General features: G+C 43.9%; 1 protein-coding gene across 5 annotated transcripts in view; it reads left to right on the forward strand.

Annotated features, from left to right (window-relative positions):
• The window catches only part of ARHGAP26 (Rho GTPase activating protein 26), a 426,643-nt gene that overhangs the window by 206,631 nt on the left and 201,866 nt on the right, over positions 1-18,146 (forward strand). The gene's annotated exons all lie outside the window — the stretch shown is intronic.

Below are 18,146 nucleotides of genomic sequence, written 5' to 3' on the forward strand. Positions count from 1 at the left end.
CTGGCTGCTGGCCACTCGCGGTAGCTCACTGCAGCCCTATTGCAGTCTATGCCATCACAGCTGCCCCACTGCAGCCTATGCCGTCACAGCCACTCACGCTGGCTGCTGGCCGTTCACGATAGCTTACAGGAGCCCACTGCAGCCTACGCCGTCGCCAGTGACTCACGGCAGCCCAGCTTCAGGTCGAGCTGTTGTTCACTATCTTAGCTATAGAGGGTGCAGTGTCACTGGCCCATTTGAGATCCGAACTGGGGCCCTGCTGCTCAGAGCTCATGCTCCCAAGCCAACTCTTAACCAATGTGCCACTTGGCTGGCCCTGTTTTGTTGTTTTAAAAATGATCAAATGTGGAAAATGACCGAAAGCGTAAGGAGGAAAGTGAATATCACTCGCTTCACTCACCAAGAATAGTGGCTAATTTTTGATGTTTGTATTTTTAATCTCTTCCCCCCCCCACACATACACACACAAAACGGATCACTTTACACATATTATACTAGTAGGGTTTTCATTTACTTTATTATATTTTTCTCGTATGTATCAGTTTAGTCATGAGTTTTGCTGTTAACAAGTGGAAATCCAGCAAACAGTGACTTAAATGAAATGGGGGATATTTAGGCATTATGATATGAGAGGCAATCTGGGACAGACGGGGCAGCTCAGTGAAGTGTTCAGGAAGGTTTATGCACTTACAGAAACCCCTCTGTGGGCTGCTATCTAGGATTCTTTGCTTAGCATAAATTCGTAAAAGTACTATGCTTGTTGAACACACATCCATTTTTGAAGCTTGCTCTCCATGAAGACTGTGCCAGTTTGTACTTCTATAAGTCATATGTAGAAGTGTCCATTTCCCCAAGCCCACGTTTATACTGTTGCCATTTAAAAAATATCCTTAATTTTTTCCAAAGGTAAAAATTATTATCATTGTTATGATTTGAATTTCCTTGTTTTCTTTGGAATTTGAATATTCTCCATGTTTATTAACTACTTGTCCTTCCTTTGCAAATAGTTTGTCCTTTGTCCGTTTGTTTTTACATTGATGTAATTTACCTTTTCCTTATTGATTTTAAGAGCATTTTATATATTAAGACTATGGGCTACTTTAAGTATTTTATCCTTGCTTGACTGCATCTCCATTCTAGGATAAATATTTACCTAATATTTGTTTTGGCATCGAGACAATATAAGGTGGAGATCAACTTTGATGTTTTCCCCTCCAAATAATTATTGTTAGCTTAACACCATTATTAACTGATTTGAAATGCTCCAAGACGGTTTAAGAAGTACAGCAGTGATTTTTAAGGACATGGGGTATGTAAAAGTTAACTGCCATGGAAGAAACTGCATGGGCTGCCTTGCTTTAAGTGACCCTGTGTTATTCATGGCTGACACACTTCTGGGAGGGAGGAAATTTTGCCTCTGTGCCTTGCCCTGTTGCTGATGTTTAACCTCCCTGGTGTGAGCAAAGTATCAGTGAGCAATTTTAATACTTAAAATGCTGGTAGACAGAATACAATGTGCTCTTCCCAGAGTTGAAAGGCTCTCTAAGTCCTAAATTCTGTAACCTCTGTGAGTGAATGGACGGGCCCTTTTTAAGTTAATGTAAACTGAGTATAGGATATGCACTGAGAACACTTTACATGTCCTTGGTTCTTAATGTCATTCATCAAATGTTTATTGAATGCCATCTATGCACAAGGCCCTCTGGGGTCTGCAGGGATAAATTTGTCGCCTTGTTATTATTTCAGGGTGGAAACGATGCACGTGAGTTGTAAACACAGTGCTTTGAAATCGAAGACATGATTTTAGACTGAGGCAGTTGAAGACAGCTTCACACAGGAAGCATATATAAGTAGGGCTTTGAAGGACATAGGTAGGCAGAGATGGCTAGAAGGGCTTTCTTAGCAAGAAATGTGGAAACGAGAATTCTTGGACAGGAAATTATGGGGCAGGTGTAGACCATAACCAGTTGTTGCATGTAACTGAGGCATGAGGTTTGGGAGGAGAAAAAGGGAAGTGAGATAGGAAATGTTGGTGCAAGCTTGTCAGAGGCCTCACACAGAAATTTGGACATGATGCCGTGAGGGATGATGTGACCATAAAGGATTTTAGGGCAGACATAATTTCTGAGCTGTGACTATGCGAAGGATGTGTTGGCAAGCGGAGAGCAGGAGTTCAAGCAATTTGAAGGCATTCTCAGCAAGATGTGCCAAACTCCCCAAAAGGAGTATCAGGATTGAAAAAGAAGGAACAGATATGATCATTTTGAAATCATAATATAGTTATTGTCACCCCATTAGATATGGGAGTAAAAAGACAGGACCTTAAGATTTTAGGCCCAAGTTGCTGAGAAAAAGTAATGCCAATAACGAAGATAGTGATTATCAACTACTGTTTACCGAGCATGTGCTGTGTGCCAGACACTGAGCCAGTTGCCTTCCTGCTGATATCTTATCCTTCAATTTAGGTAGAACGATCCCCATTTTGTAGATAGTGGCAGTGAGGCACAGAGAGGTGTCACAACTAGGAATGAGCAGAGTTGCTATGTGAAAATTGGTTTGTGTATTTTTTTTCCTATTAAATGACCTTGTATCAACCTACTAACAACAGCTCCTAATTTAGCTGCTTGTTCACAAGTTTTAAGGTGTTACCCTCTTACTGTTTCAAGAAACCCTTGTTGGTGGTGATAGAAGGAACAGACGCTGGGTTTGAGGTTCAGGGAAATTCCCAGGTGGAGATGACAAGCCAGTGGTTAGAAATGGAGGTGTGCGCCTCAGCAAGCTGGAGGGAGGTTGCGGTTGCAGATTTAGAGGTGGGGGTGCCATCTGCATCCGAGGCATTTGTTGAAGCCATGGGAATGGGTGAAACGTCCAGGGGTTGTGTGTAGGGAGAGTGTGATAAGGAAGAGGCTTTGGTTATTTTTAAAGAGTAAGCTATGGAACTCTCTAAGTATGGTGCTGGCGGAAGTGTAAATTGGTAAAACCACCTGAAACCTAGTAACAGTGAATGTGCCCGTATCCTACAGTGGTCTCTGTTGGAACTACTCAACTCTGCGGTTGTGGCACAAAAGCAGCCGTGGACGATATGTGAATGATTGGGCATCACTGTTTTCAGAAATACTTACAAAACACAGGCAGACTGGATGTGGCCTGTGGGTGGTAGTTGGCTGACTTGGCCACAGAGAAACTCACACACGTGTACAGAAGGAGACAAGAAGGTTGCTCACTGCTGTGTGGTCTATAACAGTGAAATACTGGGAGTTACCTGCAACGTTCATCTGTACAGAAATGGATAAAGAAACTCTTGACTTCTTCGTTGAATCCAATACTTGACAGTGGATTCAATGAACAAACTTGATTGGCATTTATCAGTAGGGATAAATCTCAAGAACATAGTAGTATTTGAAAAGGCAAGTTGCAAGACCAGGTCCATATATGGTATGATGCCATGTATCCATTTTGAAAACAAAAGCAATATGTTGCTTGTGGACGGTGCATACATAGTAGAAGTATTAAAACATGCATAGGAAAGACACACCCCACCTTTGGGGGAAGGGAAGGAAGGAACAGAGATAGGGCTAAGGGACTGTGGTGTTCCATTCTTTAGAGAGAGACCGCAGTTGGAAACCAATTAGAAAACCATGACTATGCTAAATATGCATCATGAGTCCCTGGGTGACTGTTAAATGCTTGTTTTGTTCTTTTATATAATGCCCAAAATATTTTGTGTGTGTGCGTGTGTGTGGACACACTCACACATACATATGCACAGTTGATCCATGCGTTTCGTATATGTGAATCCACCTGCTTGCTAAAATTTGTGTGTAACCCCCCCAAAGTCAATACTTGCAGTGCTTTTGTGATGATTCACGGATATGCACAGAGCAGAGAGAAATTTTAGTCGCCTGACACACATTCCCAGCTGCGGTCGAATGAGGTGACCCTCCCTCTGCCTTCTTGTTTCAGTCCTCATACTGGAAAGAAGTGTCCTTTTCGCTGTTTCGTACCACATACTTTGATTTTTTTGTTGTTGTTGCTTTTTGTTGGTCATTTTGCTGTTTAAAATGCCCCCAAGCCTGGTGCTGATGTGCTGTCTAGTGTCCTCATCCCAAGAAAGCTGTGCTGTGCCTCCTGGAGAAAACACGCACTAGGTGAGCTGCCTTCAGGCACCACTTCCAGTGCTCTTAGCCGTGAGTTTAGTGTCAGTGAATCAACAGTATAGGTTAGGTGAGGTGTGTTTGCACAGAAGCACACGTACAACAAGGTCATGTACTGATTAGCTGACAGCGTTGCGACTGGAAGCTTGTGGGAATCTAACCCTATGTTTCCGCTAGGAGCAGTGGTTCATGGTTTGCTAATTCAGTGTTCAAGGTGACTCCAAAGGATATAACTCCTGGGAGTAATGAGAATCAACTGTGTGTATGTAACTATGTGTGTATATTTTATATTTATAATTATTTCATATTTATGATGACATTTATGATCATTTTATATCAATATACTGTATAATGAATATTATATATCATATAATTCATATAACATGCATATGCATGTTTCCAAGGTAACACAGGTTAGTGCAGGGCAGAAGGACCTGCAGAGTTGCCTGTGAGGCAGGACTGGTGTAGGGTTCAGGAGAGGTGAATGTTAAAAGGATGCAGGGTAATCAGCCATATCAAGTGCTGGAGGAAGGAGCCTGGAGGCGGCCTTTGGACCTGTGTGTGTATCTGCCAAGCTCTCAAGTTCAGGTCAGAAGTCAGGCATGTCCTAATCTCTCCCATCCTCCACCCAGTGGGCCTAGTCCTCCCCACTGCCTTAGGCTGCTGGCTGTTGTGGTAGGTGAGCGTGGTGGCTCTGTGTGCAGTGTGCTTTGGCTCTCTCCAGAGAAGTAAGAGACGTTTGGGTTGGGCACCCTGTGCTGCTGATAAGAACCTTAATAACAGCCCCTTTCTTCTAGGGGTTCAGTAAGCTGAACCTCAGCAGCCTTCCAATGCTTTCTCCCTTTCCTTTTCAGTCCTTATTCCCTGTTCCTCTAAATTTACAGGACAGCATTCTTAACCAGTTGTCGGCCAATCACAATGTAGCAGCTTGCTGATAAGCTATAAAGTGCTACCCTCCCGTTGTAAGATGAAGTTCTTAAAATGAATGGAGTCTTCACAAGAGAATCCTGCCAGGACCTAAAGTTTCAGGTCAGGATTCTCTTGTCAAGACTCCATTCATTTTTGACAGTGGGATATTAAAAATATTACGCAGTGAGGGAGTCTGGAATTTTAAAGTAGATCTGTTTCAGGCCCCTCTTCTTTTATTTTTTAAGGTAATTTTATTAAGAAACCAAAATAATAAAGCAAAGTAAAACATTGGCCCTTCTTTGGATGGGTCAGGAAATTAAGATCCAAAGAGGGGCAGAGGCTTGATCAGGGTCACACAAGAAGTCAGTGGCTGGTTGAGAGCACCATACTTGTCAGTTCCCAGGCCTCCAGGCCCCTTCAGATAATAGCTTATAGGTAGCCATGCAGTTAGCTGTGTACCCTGAAAATTAGCCTTGAGCATACACACAGGTCTTTACGAAGCTCAGCATTCTTACCCCCTTGGCCTGTCAGCTGAGTGGGTAGGGAACAGATAGCAGTTTTGTTAACATCGTGAGGAACCCCAAAAGTTATATGGATTAATTCCATATGACAACTTTCTAGAGGGTGAGGGGGGAGGAGGGGGCCAGGTGGTTAGTGTCGCTTGTTCCTGAATTTGTATTTTAAACCCGTGAAGGACAAATCTGGCTGTGACTCATAAGCCCATGTAAATTATGTTTACAAACTAGGGGAACTAGAGGAAATAATTCAAGATGGGCCATAAACTTAAACACAGAATCCAAAACTGTAAGGCTTCCAGAAGAAAACACAAGACAAACATCTTTGCAATCTGGGGTTAGCAGAGGCTTCTGAATAGCATTTGAAAGCAATAGCTCTACAAAAAAAATGAAAATTTTGATATTATTAAAATTAAGAACTTGTGCTCATCAAAAGGCACTATTAAGAAAGTCAATTGGCAGGGCTGGCCGAGTGGTACATTGGTTAAGAACTGGCTTGGTTATATGTCTGTGTTTGTTTGTTTTACCATTAGCTGCTCAAAAGAAATAACCATGTCTTTGTCATATTTATCTTTAGTGTATAGTAGTGTTATTGGTACTTAGTAACTTATCAATATATTTTGTTGTTTGAATGTTTCTCCAGTAAATCTAGGATGTTATCACAAGTTAGTGCTCTGTTTTATTTGTTTTCCTTTATTTGTATCCAAATAAACATGAGAGAATTAAAAAAAAAAAAAAAAAGGAACTGGCTTGGGATGCCAGAGGGCCCCGGTTCGGATCCCACATATGAGGGCCAGTGACACTGCCCTCCACAGCTAAGATGCTGAACAACAGCACAACCTGGAGCTGGGCTGCCGTGAGTTGCCGGCCACAGCGTAGGCTGCAGCCTCTGCTTCAGTGGGTTGCCATAAGCTACTGTGTGTAGCCAGCAGCCAGTGTGAGCGGCCAGCAGCCGCAGTGAGCGGACGTCCAGAAGCTGGAGACTGGTCTGCCTCGCCCGGGAAGAGCGCAATGATGGTGCCAACTTGGGCCAGTGAAGTGACATCCTCCACAACTAGACTGAAGAACAAAAGGACAGCAACTTGTCTGTTCCCCTTCCCCCGATTCCCCAGGGTTGTTCCCCTCTCCCCAATTCCCCAATAAAAATCTTTAAAAAAGAAAGTCAATTGGCAAGCCACAAGTGGGAGAAAATAATTGCAATGCATGCATCTGACAAAGGACTTATAGTATCTGGAAGGTATAGAGAGCTCATAAAACTCAGTAATGGAAAGAACAACTCAATTAAGAGATGGACAAAAGACTTGAAGAGGCACCTCACAAAAGAATAAAATGTACAATAAGCATATGAAAAAGTACTCAGTGTCATTAATCATCAGGGAAATGCAAATTAAACCATAATGTTATACCACTACATATCCACCAGAATGGCTAAAATTAAAAGTCTGACAACACACCATGTGGAGTAGCCCGAACTCTCATACTGTTAGTGGTACAATGGCCCATCCACTTTGGAAAAGAACTTGGCAGTTTCTTATGTAATAGCAAAGAAGAATAAAACCTGCCCTATAATCCAGCAGTTCCACTCCTAGATATCTCTACAAGAGAAATGAAAATGTATGTCCTCAAAAAGACTTATACAAAAACATTTGGAGCAGCTTTATTTATGATAGCAAGACAGGGGACAGCCTAGGTGTCCACGGACAGGACAATCAATAAATAAGCTAGCTGTGACATATTCAAACAATAAAACACTGCTCAGCAACAAAAAGAACCAACAGTATTGATTCATGCCACAACATGAAATTTTATGCTGAGTAAGATAAGATGGCTGTAAAGGAGTACGTCCTGTATGATGCCATTTGTATGATGTTTTGGAACAGGCAAATTAATGATGGGAGCAAAACAAAACAGAACGGTCGTGTGTGTGTGTGTGTGTGTGTGTGTGTGTGTGTGTGTGTGTGTGTGTGTGTTCGGGGTAAGATGGAAAGAGGCCTGAGAGAACTAACTGTGGTGATGGAAAAATTTCTATCTTGATAGGAGTTTAGGGTAGGTACATGGATGTATATGAAATTGTCACAACTCATGATTTGCACACTTAAGAATTGTTCGTTCCGTTGTAGGTAAATTTTACCTTTAAAAGATTGATCACATATTTTGGACTTTAGTAAATGATATGCATACTAAAGTGTTTAGATGAGAGGTACTGATATCTGCAAGTTATTTGAAAATTTATCAAAAAATAAGATGGATTCATGGATGATAGAGATGCTAGATATGTGATAAGGCGAACGTAGCAGCATGTCAACAGTTGTAGAAGGGAGGTGATGGGTGTTTGTGTTCACTGTCAGCTTTTTCATCTTTTCTCTGTGAAAATTTTTATAGTCAAATGTTGGGAGTAGGGAGTGATCATATTGTTCTGGCTGACCCTGACCTCCAGAGTCAGAGGTGGACTGAACCCTGCCTGTGATGGAGAGGTGTGAACCCCTGGAGAGAGAGGCAGGGTACATTGTAAAGAACAGTGAATTGAATGCATGCTGGGTAGCCAAAGAAGAAATGCTCATTTTCCAAGGACTATGATGATCTCAACCTTACCTTTTACCCGAATAATTATGTGGGAAATCCTGGGGAATCTTCATAAATCTTCCTTTCAGATTGTGTGAGGATGAGGAAGGGCCCAGCCTAATAACTTTTAACCTCCCTAGAACTAAAAAGAATTCTAGACTCTACACTTCCATGTTGCAAGCTCCATTCTGCCCCTTGGAGGTTGTAGGAAAATACAGTTTCCTCATGTTGCCGAGCTGAGGGTCCCCACCTCACCAGCTCAGAGCAAGGAAGTCAGAGTGCCTATTCCCAGACCCTTTGCGGCATAGGCGGCGTGGGTTGGCGGCCAGATTGTTCCTAGACTTAGGGTAGGACCTGTATCCGAGGAAGCTCAGCTAAAAGCGCAGTATTCTGATCTCACCTGTGTTAGATCAGTTCCTCTCCTGCCTCTCAAAGAGGCACTGTGGGGATTCACAAGACCCATGTCAATGCCACTTGCCTTAAGCCCTCTGGAGGAAGGCGGCCTGGAATTCGGAAGAAGCAGGTTTTGTTCAGTGACTCGCCCTCCTGAGCAGAACCCTGCTTGGGCGGCAGAACCTCATGAGCTCCTCTTTTGGGGTCACATATACTGAACCGTGGCATTTCTCATGGGCAGTTTCCAGAGCACAAAAGAACAAGGTTCTTTTCTGCTGACGGAGCTGTGTCACTATTTCCAAAGACACGGGGGCGTGGGGAGGGGAGGGCGCGCGGGCGGGAGGGAGGAACACAGAAAGACGTTTTGTTTAAGATTCGGTTTTTATCTGGGGAAGGGGTGATCCCTCATTTCCCCATGGACATACCACGCTGATGGGCTTTGCGGGTTCACACCCTCTTTTTAACGTTACATCAGCCTGAAGCCGGAAATGTAAAAGCCAGCAGGCTGCTTGCACTGTGAGCTGGCCACATCCTACATATATGTCAGCTCCCAGACCGGCTACTTGACTGCTGTGCATCTGATAACGAGTCAGCTCGTGTCCTTTCTGTTGCCTTTAAAAATTTCCTGAAATGCTTTTCTGACTTGTACATTACTTAGAGTTCTTTTTCCTCTTTTGCCTCCAGTGTTTGCTTACATAGGCTGGGACTCTGATCTTGGGTTGAAAGCTAGGGAAGTTGCTTATAGGAGTTTTCAGGATTTCTGACTATGAAATGCAAGGAAATTGCATAATGTTGCAGCACTTCCTCTTCTTGTTGCTTGCTTGTTACCCCAAATACAGTAGTTCCTTCTAGAAGCTGCAGGAATTTGGCAGGTCCTACCCCTCTCATGGCCTATTGTGGTCTAAAGAGTCAGTGCTGTCCTCCTGATTTGAGGTTGAGTTTTTCTTGAGGTCAAACAACAAAGCTTCCTGAATTATAACTATGGCAACAGTGTTTATATAACACAAATCAAAGTCCTGTGGAGGTGGGAGGGGGCACCCATAACAATCAGTGTTAGCAGCCCCAGAAACATTTTGTTCATGCTGAATTCAACAGAACCCAAACCAAGTTGAAACACATGGCCTTACCTGCTCACTGGGTATCTGGGTGTAACCTACCACCTCCATGCTCCAGGAGGAGCTGTTTCACCTTTTCCCTTGAAATTGGATCAGCTTAATTTGCAACTCACAGGGTAGTGCAGTAAGAGCCAGCCACACTTCAAATGTGAACACATCACTCTAAGGGTAATTTATTCACCAAAGTCCTTACGACTCGCTTCTGACCCACCAAGAAACACTGAGACAAAAGAAATCTTTTGTCTTAAGCTCCTTGTCCCTCAACCAGGAGCGATTTCTTGGGCACTGACTATACACCAAGCACTTTGTCGTGTGCCCCCATAGAATTGTGAGACAGAGCTAGCCATCAGGGATTTATTTGGAGATTAGAAATAATGGAAAATGAAAAATTGTATTCTGAAGTATTCCATTCTAGAGACTAGACTGCTAGAACAGTGAGCAGTCCAAGAAGGGAGCTATTAGGATGCTCTGCAGCCCTCAGGTAAGTTAGGAAATCTTTGTGGAGATAGAGGGAATGGAAATACCATTTTTGAGCATTTTCAGGCACTGTGAGACTATTTCTAATTCTCTCAGTACCCTCACAAAATATTGTTATTCGACTCTAGTTTGCAACGAGCAAACAGACTCAGAAATGTTAAGCAACCATCTGAAGACACATAGTTAAAAAGTGGCAGAGCCAGGCCTGACTCCGGGTCTCCAGAGCCCACAGCACGCTCTGTTCACCAGCCTTCTTCACCCCAGTCCATTTCCCCCGGTTCTGGAATCTGCCTGTACAGTTGAAAGGACAGGCTAACAACGATTAAACCCCAAATGAAGTTGAACTTGTTAGCCCAGCAATGCTCGGGGTTGTCTTCTGGAAGAAACGGAGCTTAGTCCTATGTGTCAGAATAACATGCAGCCATCCTCTCTGCTTTCATGGACCCTGAGGAGCTCCTCATTGTAGTTATTTATATCCAGCTCAACTCTGCCTTCCTTGGACTCCACTTCTATCTCCGTTCAGAAGTCTTCCCTTCCTTCCACATGATGGCCCTGCGAGCATTTGAAGACTGGTATTGTGATGTCTTGAAGGCTTCTCTTCTCCTGCCAGAGCTGTGGTTTAGGGAAATACATCTCTCTCGCAGGAGCAATGTGTATGATGGATTGGAACAGACAGAGAGACAACAAAACCAGCAAGACCAGGGAGAAGGCCAATGTCAAGGTCCAGAAGAGAAGACAAAACCTGACCTACCGCAGTAGAAAAAGCAATGGGGATGAGGAATAGACTGGAGACATAAGATGATACATTTGATCAATCTTGGGGCTGACTGGCTATGTGAGGCAGAAGGAAGGGAGAACTCAAGGATGACACGAGTATCCTATTTTCTTTCCCGCTCTGCCATGTTTCATATTTTTCTTTATTCTTCATTCTAGAGTTCCCTGTGAAGCTTGACTAGGCTTTTCTCTCATGACCGTTTTTGTATTGGCTACAGCTCTTGGTTGTAAGCAACAGAAACACAACTAAAAAAACAAACAAACAAAAAGGATGTTGTCGGTTCAGTCATGGAAAGAACAGGGAGGAACCTCAGATGCATTTAGATAAAAGGGCTCAAACATGCCACTGAAATCCCATCTCCATATCACATCTCCACTTCCCTTTGACCTGTCTTGCTCAGGCTTGCCTAGATGATGGCAGAGGGGGGCACAAAAGTTCCAGGTGTGTATTCTATTCTCCCAGCAACACCCAAGGCCTCATTTTTAGCCGTTGTAATAAAAAGTATTAAAAACAAACAAATACTGTTGATTGTGTTTGGTCTGGGCCAGGTCACATGCTTAGTCTGGTGGTACAGTATCTGGACCATGTGGCCAAACCTGAAGATGGAGTTGGAATCAGCCCTTCCCCTCCTCCAAAAAAATCTCCCCCCAAACCAAAAGACTAGCATTGACTTACTTGGTGGGCAGGGTGACTCCCCAAGGAAAATGAGGGTGGTATCCCTAGAAAAAGAGGGATGTGGATGCTGAGCAGGGAGTACTAGCAGGAGTCCAGAGCACGGATTCCCCTAATATCACTGAGGAATTGTACGAAAGGTCAGCCTCTTCTCTCTTTAGGCACAAAGCAGCAGGCAGCACCTTAACTCATGGGAAAGAAGGTTTAGTTTTCTGTCCATCCTCCTTATCATAATCATATTGAACAGCAAGCAGCCATTTTTATTTACCGGCATGCAGGCATGTGGGTATGCAAGAGGGCTTCAGGGGCCGTCAGAGACACTCATCCAGTTGGCTGTGGGAGCCCAGCCATTTGGTTACTTTTTTCTGGGCTCTTTTCCAGAGACTCTCTGAGTCCTGAGGTGCTGCTGTTGCACAGGTGAGAGGAAACCACCAGTCCCATGAGGTCCAGGAACCCTTTCCCTTAGCTCTCATTTCAGACTCCCTGGTGACACCTCGATTCTGAAACTAGTAGCAGCATTTGTTGTCACCTGTTGGGTGGAAAGCTACCATTTAGCATAAAAAAATAAATGGCCGTGTGAGAGATTTTGATAGCCTTGAGTTAAACCAAGTTAGATAATTGTGCTTTGTACTGTCTCTTAATAAGGCCTGAATTATTCCCATTTCTCTCTAAGGTAAAGATTCCCAGAGAATTTGCCAGATGTTGGGAGAATGAGGTGCAATCACCTGGAAGGGATAGGTCTGGCTTTACCTTTCCTCTCTGCTCAACGACCAGGGCATTGTCCCCATCAACTCCAACAAGAGGATTTTTTTTTCTTTTTTTAATTTCAGTCTCTCTTTTATACACTCCAGTCAAAACCTGTCCATCCAGTCAATACTTATTGAATGGCCTGCTCTGTGCCAGTTGCTGAACCCCCTTTACAGGTAATCTTGCAGAGCGAGAGCAAGGTCTTCCCATCTGTTCAAGAGCAGGCCATCGGGAAGAGCCACCAGGTACATTTTTGCTGGCTTCGCGTGCGAGAGCTCCTCCCTGAGACGGCAACTGCAACCCCAGGAGCACTAGAAAGGGCTGGCCAAAGGGAGAACTAGAAAAGCAGCAGCCGCCAACCCATTTCCCTTCTCTCAAGCTTGTTCTGTCCCTAGGCCATGGGGATGAGAGGCACGTTTCTCTCGGGAGGAGGAGGAACCAGTACCTGGCTCCCAAGCTCAGGCCCCTCAAGTTGAGTGAGACCCATCTTTATGTATGCCACATTGTTCAAACTGATTTTATCCCCACATACTTTAAGACTCAAAAGTTCCTTCTCGAAAGCTTTTCCAAATGTGGCCAGGGGCCCACCGCGAGAAGAGAGGGGCCCCGTGATCCAAAAATTCATTCCATTATTGGGTGGCGTTCCATAGACCAAGAGTGTCTTACTCGTAACTTCTCAGGGGTGTTACTAAAAGTTCCTGAGGTCAGCCTGCTGATAGCTTGCTGAGTATTTGAATGTGGGGCTCCACTAAGAAATCCGTCTGCCACACAATCCTTGACAACGCTGGTAAGCTTGCTCTGTATGTGCTCATAATTTTTAGGAAGGCTACTTTTTAGACATCCTGAAGCCTCTCAAGCTAGTTCTGGTTTTCAAGTACTAAAGTAATAAAGTTATACTTTATTAATTGGAAGTTTATAGAATTACTGTTACGTTTAAATTGGGTGGAAATTTTGTTCTTACATGATGGCTGAATTGTTGCCATTTTAATTACTTAGTTTTGTGGGGGGTTTTTGTTTTGTTTCGTTTTGTTTTGTTTTTTGAGTTCTTTGTCACTGGCCAAGCTCTTTTTCTCTTGAAGAGTGGGACTGGGCAGGGAAGTTGTATGAAGCTGTGGTAGAGTACAGATGCTAGTGAAGAGGGCTCTGCCACTTGTTAGCTTATGTAACCTTTGGAAAGCTATTTTACCAACATGATGCTATGACGTACAAGCAGTGGTAGTACCCCGTAGGCTTGTGGATGAAATAAAATAATTCATGGACATGATTAGCATGATGTCTGGCACGGAATCAGTGGTGTAAAAATGGTGGGGGGTGGGGGGTGACTTTTATATTTGACTTCTGTTTAAAAAACAAAACAAAATAAAAATTGAGACTCCATTGCTCTAAAAGTTGACTTTAGATTGTCTCCTTCCTGTGGTCCCTTAATTAGTTTCAATTGGTTAAATTACAGTGCTAATGAGACCACTGTCACTTAACCCCTCAAGCTACATTCCCAAGCTTAGCAATTTGTCCCACAGAGGATAAGTGCGAAGAGAAGGATGGAGGGTGACAATGACCATGAAAGTGAGGTGATGAAAGTTAATCTTTATAGAATACTCTGTGGGCCTTAGAATTTGTGTTCTATGCTCAGTGTTAAATGTTGTAGATCTATTATCTCATTTCATTTTCACAACCCTGAGAGGTAGGGAATATTAGTATCCCTATTTTATAGGTGGCAAGACAGAGGTTTAGTGATGCTGAGTGACTGGAATGTATAGTCAATAATGGTAGAGCTGGACTTTGAACCTAAGAGCAGATTACTACAAACCTGTCACCACTGCCAGAGAAACAATTCAAAGGAGCAGGTCCTGGTGGTGGTGGAGCCACTGTGTCACACGGAGAGAAGGGGCAGAATGTTATCTGATGGTGTAGAACTGGCTTGTGCAGTAGTTAAGTTGCTGGCACATAGTTCTGTTTTGTGTGTCTCCACATTGGCATATGGGAACAACCAGGTGTGATGGGGTTTAGATAGCTCAGGCTACTTGGAAACGACCTCAGGGAAATGGAGCTTTGGTATGAGTTCAGGTGCGGTTTAGAGAGGAGCAGGAGTTTTAAATAAATTTGCCTATGAATCTATTTCCCCAGCACCTTCATTTTGTGCAGACTTTGATCCAAAGTTTGGTGTGGCCACGCACCAATGCAGCTGTGTGTCAGAGAGCAAGGGGAGATTGTTTCCTCTAACGATTGCTTTATTTGTGCCTTTAATGTATAAGTTAAAAGAAATTCCTCTCTGCTTTCTTAGTAAGGCCTGGAAAAGGGTAGGAAAGGTTACCCGTAGAAAAATTCTGGGAATCCAAATGATTCTGTAGTCTCTTTGAATTCTCTAGGGACATATAAATTGAATTGGCCCAGCAGTGAACAGAATTTATTGCAAAATCACATTTTCGTGCAGAGGAACCATATAAAGGCTTTCCTCACCCTCCGTGGATTTATTACATTGCGCTCCCATTGTAGCTTCTGGGTGAGGGCTCATAAAATTGTGGTGCCCTGTGATTTGTATCAGAGACCCACTTTCCTGCCTGGTGTTTATCTTCAGGATCAAGCCCTGTGGTTCAAACAGAATACGAAGTGTCACTTCTGTGTTAGATGCCAGCTTGTCGCATAGGTTAATGGCGAATGAATCAGAAGGCCCTTCCCAGTCTCATTTTCTCTCAGACTGGTGGCACATTCTTTCCTCCAGTGACTTACCTTCCCCAGCTGCCCAGGACATCTGATCACCTTTATTATCATCACCACCATCACCACCACCATCATCATCATCATTATCATCACAATGTCTTACTTATCATGTGGATCAGTGGTTAAGAGCTTCGGCTCTCGGACTGTAGGAGTTCTTGTCTGGATTCCTCTCACTTCCACCTACTTGACCTTGGGCAATTGATGTAACCTCTCTAATGCCTCAATTTGCTCATCTATATGATGGGAATAATTAGGTCGATGTGAAGACTAAACAAGGTAGTGCATATAGAGTGCTTGGCCTCGTGCCTGACGCATAAGTAGGCTTTTGTCAACATCATTTTCATTCCTTTTTTATTGCTATTGTAATTATTCCATAATGACTCTCGATGGATCCTGATAAGATAAAGACAGGTAATTTCTATTCCCTAGAAGCATTCACTTGGAAACAAGCAATCATTGGCATGGATAGTTAACAGAGCTTCATGGACAGTGTTCAGCAGGTGCTAGAGCCTACCCACATCAAAGTTTATAAAGCCGGAGGGCTAAGACACTTACTTTAGTGTGGCCAGGTCTTAGAGCACTCTGGCTAAGCAGGCCAGATAGACTATTGCTTCAGGTATTGAGAAGGTGTATTAACCGATTCAGTCTTCCTAGTCGCCATAATTCAGTAATTGTTTAGTGACTCATGTTCCCTTGAATTGACCCTGGAGAGTTGGGTTCTATCCTTTCATGACAAAGGCTGTGGAGGTGCTTACTTGAAAACGTATAGATCTGAGATAACTGCTAATCCTAAGACAGAAACCACGGCCAGAGACCTTTTATTTCAGGAAATTGCCCTTGCCTCTGAACTTGAGTCTGACATTGGCGGGCAACTATGCTTTCTATGATTTCTAACAGTCTTTAGAACAGACCATTTCTAAAGGGCGAGTCGCACAGCCTTTGCTTCTGCCGGTGCGGATGGTGTTTATGAACCACCAGCTACTGGGGTGCTTGGTGGTTGTGTGCACTTGCCACTGCCTGGAAATGTACAAGAGGGTGGGAACATCCCTGGACAGGCAAGATGAAGAGTATGCCACCTACCAGTTCTGTATCCTTGGCAAACAGTGTAACCTCCCTGGGCCTCCCATCCCACACCCGTAGCATGGAAATAGCACTAGCACCTAACCCATGAGATGGTTTCAAGGATGAGAGGAGGTTGTGTATGGTACTTGGTAAATGCTCGTTCACCGAAGCCATTCCCTCTTAGTGCTCTCAGTCCTCTTAGTACAGAGGGAGCATACGAAGGCTTTCCTCACCCTCCTTGCCTTCCTCACTGTTAGACGGATGGTGCCACCCTCTCACTGTGCCACCATCTGGCCTTTGTGACGTTGAGGCTGCTCCCCGCCTCTGGGCCTTCCTGGTTGGTCCCTGGAGTCACGCACTCCTGGCAGGCACGGTTTATTAGCTTCACTTCAAAACTCATTCTCTTTGGCTCATTTACCCAAACCAGACAGAGATGAATGGCCTGGCCTCAGAGGACCGGACAGCACATGTTCCTGGCACCTTTGGCTCATTGATCACACCTCTCCAATTTGGGGAATGCGTGGGTGTTCTAGGCAGGGGCCTCCTGAGACCCAGGAAACCCAGAAAGAAAGTAATTTGGTACAAACTCACCTCCTAATTAAGGAGTGCTGGAAGCCCTGCATTTTGCTATTCTTTCTGGATTTTGTCATTTATAAATAGAAACGCGTTTCTCTGGGATAGGATGTTTGAATTTAATGGGAGGAATGAGGTGATCAGGGATGTCTGATAAAAGCACTTGCCAAAATACTCGTATGGCCTCTTTCTCTGCACTTCCCCTTACACAGCTTTCCAAGATTAGTGAAAGCCATTTACCATGGATCACTGGTCCTGGCTCTGACCAGGTTGCCCGTTTTCCTCATGGGTCACAAGGCCCTGCAGGATGACGTCACTGCCCCTCGGCCCCACCCTCCTCATCTCCTACCCTGCACTGACTGCCAACCACACTGGCTTTCCTCCTTCCAAAAGGACAGGCCTTTTTCATCTCAAAGACCTGTGCTTGCTGTTGGCCGTGGCCCCAGGTTGTCCCAAGGAGGGCCTCTCTCATCAGTCGGGTCTCATGCAGCTGTTACCTCCTCAGAGAAGCTTTCCCCTACCTCAGGTCCACAGTGGCCTCTTTTATTTTCTCCACTGTCCTTATCAATATCATATTTGAATATCATATTTGAATATCATATTTGTGAGTCTGTTTATTTCTGTTTTCTTCCCTAGTTGGCAGAGGCCATAGCTATGGCGTTTGTCCATATCCCCAGCACCTAGAAGGCTCCCTGACCGTTCCAAGCACACAATCAATCCTTGTTAAATGCATGAAGGAACAGACAAATTCATGAATTGCAAGTCACTTTAGCAATTACCCGTTCAAGAGGTCTTCACTCTTTTCAAAGCCAGTGTCCCCTTATTTGAAGCCATTATAAGCAAAGGGAAGGGGGTTTGGTGCCTTGGGATACTTGGAGGCTTAGCTTCTCTCCCCGCCTCTTCTGCAGTCCTGGTGCGGGTCCTGTGGGGCTTGATTTGAAAACCATGGTCTGGTCCAAATTCTTCATTTATATCCATGGTGGGGGTGCTGCTAAAGGAGAATGGGCAACTGTATCCCCTCTGGTCTTTTCCAAGGACTATAAGTTTTTTAAATACAGGTCTACTAATCAGAGGAAATAGATTTTTTTTATAGCGTCAGGGTAACATGTAGCTTAATTAGTGTTCAAAGTTAGTATTTCTTATCAAATCAATGGCAAATGTTCATCTGCAGTGACCAGGTTTAGCTCATGGGCTGTACAAAAGCTGGATTTGGCCTGTGGGCCATCCTTTGCCAATCCCCGATATGCTGACATATTAAATAAAATAAAGCTTCTGCTTTAGAAAAAGATCATAGTGCCCAAATCTTTCTTTGGTGATTATGATTCTGTAGGTATGAAAAGTCATAGGGTGAAGTTGGTCATCATAACGTGTTAAAAAAAAAAAAAGATGATCTTCCACGTGGTTCTGATGGCCGCTTTTGGTTGAGAACCACTTATTTAACCCTTAGAGGAACTGAGCCAAGCACCTCTGAAAA

This window comes from Hipposideros armiger, unplaced genomic scaffold, assembly GCF_001890085.2.
Source record: "Hipposideros armiger isolate ML-2016 unplaced genomic scaffold, ASM189008v1 scaffold_11, whole genome shotgun sequence".
NCBI lineage: Eukaryota > Metazoa > Chordata > Mammalia > Chiroptera > Hipposideridae > Hipposideros > Hipposideros armiger.